The 3,568-nt window shown below is 40.1% G+C and overlaps 1 pseudogene; it reads right to left on the minus strand.

The window, feature by feature from the left end:
* Positions 1 to 1,760: 1,760 nt before the first annotated feature.
* Positions 1,761 to 3,305, minus strand: LOC102263674 (annotated as a pseudogene).
* Positions 3,306 to 3,568: the final 263 nt, after the last annotated feature.

Below are 3,568 nucleotides of genomic sequence, written 5' to 3' on the forward strand. Positions count from 1 at the left end.
CTTATCCAGCCAGGATACTATACAACTCTGGTGCCTTAAAGGGCTCAGGGCTCCTTAGGATCCCTGATATCCTTGAGCTGTGGGATATCTCAGTCTTTTCCAAGCTGAGCCAGGTTGGTTTTCAGAGAAACAATCAAACTATAACTCCATGGGTCTCATCTCCATCTCCCTCAAGTTATTCATCCTTCCCAGTGACCTTAAATGTCCTTTTGGGTAGAACATGTGCTCTTACATCATCATGAAATTTTTCTGAATCAGTTGTTTATGGTATAAACTTTGAGAATTTAGCATTCAAACTAGGTTTTGGTAACTCAAAAGGTATTTTCTCTCAAAGCTTCTGTTTCTGTCATGAGCATCAAAAGTCTATTAAAAGTTTGTTGTTGTTTTTTTAATTCTCACCCAAGGATATGTTTTTATTGATTTTAATATGTTTTTAATTAATTTTTTAGAGAGAGAGGAAGGGAGAGGGATAGAGAGATGGAAACATCAATGAGAAACATGGATCGACTGCTTGCTGCACGCCTCTTGCTGGGAATGGAGCCTGCAACCCGGGCATGTGCCCTGACCGGGAATCGAACTGTGACCTCCTGGTTCATAGGTTAATGCTCAACCACTGAGCCACATCGGCCTGGCTATAACTTATTTCTTACTCTGTGTTATGGCTCCCTCAAAGGCAGTGAGTGTGTTTCATGACCCAGGTTTAATGGTGGAAAGGATGTGAGGGAAAAAGGAACTAATAAAAATGAGTTTGTATGTAAAAATACTATCCTGTACATACACACACAACAAACACACACATCTTTACAATAACGTGGGGTTGTATTACAGCAATTCCAATTCTAGGAATTTACCCTACAGATGTGTTTTACTGAATTCTTAATAATAGCAAAAAACAGAGATGAAACCACTGAAATGTCCATTGATAAGGACTGGTAAAAATGTTATATCCATAAAATGAAATTTTGAACAGTTGTTAAAAAGAATAAGATGACTTTAACTGACATGGAAAAGTGTCCATACATTGCTAAGTCAAAAGAGAAAATTGCAACAGTAATGTCTAAACATTTATATGAGACCAGAAAATGCCTATGAAAAATACACAAGAAAAAGGAATTAAGAGAGGAGGAGAGTGTACTTTACTCTCCTCTGTATTATTTGAGTTTCTTTTTATAATGGACTTGTAAGAACTTTATAATATATTTAACTGAATTAAAGTTACATTTATGAGCTGCTTTTATCGTGTACAACAAATTTGTAATAGGAGTACAATATTCCATCCCCGGGATGTACCAAAAATATTATCTTACCTGCATTTTGTTTGTCTAATTTTAAAAAAAATAATTAAAGCTATGTTAAATAAATGATTAGTGCTCTTTTTCCTATGTAATACTTAAATACTGATTTTTCTGAAAGTTTTTATCTGGAAATTTATCTGGTAAATTTTCAAATATACGCAAAAGTAGAGAGATAGTACTCCAGGATCACATCGAGCCTCAATAGTGATCAAATGGGAGCATGTCTTGTTCTGTTTATGCCCCACCAAGTCTTCCATACCAGATGGGTTTTGGGTTTTTTTGTTTTTTCTCATTAAACTTTGTTATTTTAATGGGTCTCAAAATTCTGACAGATTTTTGGTCCTGTTGTTTCCATTAAAAAGTACTGATTTTAAAAACTAATAACTTAAAAATGCCACGCACACAAAAGAAACAAATGGCCCATAGAACATCCTCCTTTCCTTCTGAAGGTTTTATGATGCATTATAATCATTAACCAGTCTTTTACTATTAAACTTAAATGGCCAATTGAGACACACAGTTCTGAGGCCGTTCTTCCACCACTGATTAAGACTGGGGTGGCAGGTGTTGGGGATAATATTCATTTAGCCTCCTGAGCTTTCTGGGCAGACTTGGTGACTTTGCCAGATCCAGTTGCCTTCTTGTCCACGGCTTTGATGACACCCACAGCAACTGGCTGTCTCATGTCACGAACGGCAGAACGGCCCAGAGGAGGGTAGTTAGAGAAGCTCTCAACACACATGGCCTTTCCCGGAATCATATCAACGATGGTGGCATCACCAGATTTCAAAAACTTAGGGCCATCTTCCAGCTTTTTCCCAGAATGACGGTCAATCTTCTCCTTCAGGTCAGCAAATCTGCAAGCAATGTGAGCTGTGTGACAATCCAGCACAGGTGCATATTCAGCACTGATCTGGCCTGGGTGGTTCAGGATAATCACGTGAGTTGTGAAGCCAGCTACTTACCCTTGTGGGTCATTTTTGCTGTCACCAGCCACACTGCCACGGTGAACATCTTTGACAGACACGTTCTTGACGTTGAAGCCCACATGGTTCCCAGGAAGAGCTTCACTCAAAGCTTCATGGTGCATTTCAACAGACTTTACTTCAGTTGTAACGTTGACTGGAGCAAAGGTAACCACCATGCTGAGCTTGAGAACACCAGTCTCCACTCAGCCCACAGGGACAGTACCAATACCACCAATTCTGTAGACATCCTGGAGGGGCAGACGCAGGGGCTTGTCAATTGGATGAGTTGGGGGCAGGACGCAATCCAGAGCTTCAAGCAGCGTGGTTCCACTGGCATTGCCATCTTTAGGGGTGACCTTCCATCCCTTGAACCAAGGCATATTAGCACTTGGTTCCAGCATGTTATCACCATTCCAACCAGAAATTGGCACAAATGCTACTGTGTCAGGGTTGTAGCCAATTTTCTTAATGTAGGTGCTGACTTCTTTAACAATTTCCTCATATCTTTTCTGACTGTAAGGTGGCTCAGTGGAATCCATTTTGTTAACACCAACAATCAGCCTGTTTCACACCCAGTGTGTAGGCCAGAAGGAGATACCTATCCATTCTTGGAGATACCTGCTTCAAATTCACCAACACCAGCAACAACAATCAGGACAGCACAGTCAGCCTGAGATGTGACTGCAATCATTTTTTTGATGAAGTCTCTGTGCCCTGTGGCATCAATGAAGGTCACATAATACTTGCTGGTCTCAAATTTCCACTGGGAGATGTCAATGGTGATACTTTGCTCCCGTTCAGCTTTCAGTGTATCCAAGACCCAGGCATACTTCCCCATCTCAGCAGCCTCCTTCTCAAATTTCTCGATGGTTCTTTTGTCGATGCCCCCACATTTGTAGAACAGATGGCCAGTAGTGGTAGACTTGCCGGAATCTACGTGTCCAATGACGACGATGTTGATGTGAGTCTTTTCCTTTCCCATCTTGGGTTTGAGTTAATGGTGGTTTTCATGACACCTGTGTTCTGGCGGCAAACCCATTGTGAAAAAGCCATACCAGATGGTTTTGAAGCAAATCCCAGAAGTAACATCATTTAATCCATACATTTTTTAAAGTATTTCTAAAAGATTTTTTTTTTAATATAACCACAACTCTGGCTGGGTAGCTCAGTTGATTAGAGCGTCGCCCTGATAAGCCAAGGTTGCTGTCTTTCTCTCCTCTCTCTGTCTCTCTCTCAAATCAATTTTAAAAATTTAAAATATAACCATAATACCATTATTACACCTACACTTTTTATTAATATGTT

This window comes from Myotis brandtii, unplaced genomic scaffold (assembly GCF_000412655.1).
Source record: "Myotis brandtii unplaced genomic scaffold, ASM41265v1 scaffold62, whole genome shotgun sequence".
Classification (NCBI taxonomy): domain Eukaryota; kingdom Metazoa; phylum Chordata; class Mammalia; order Chiroptera; family Vespertilionidae; genus Myotis; species Myotis brandtii.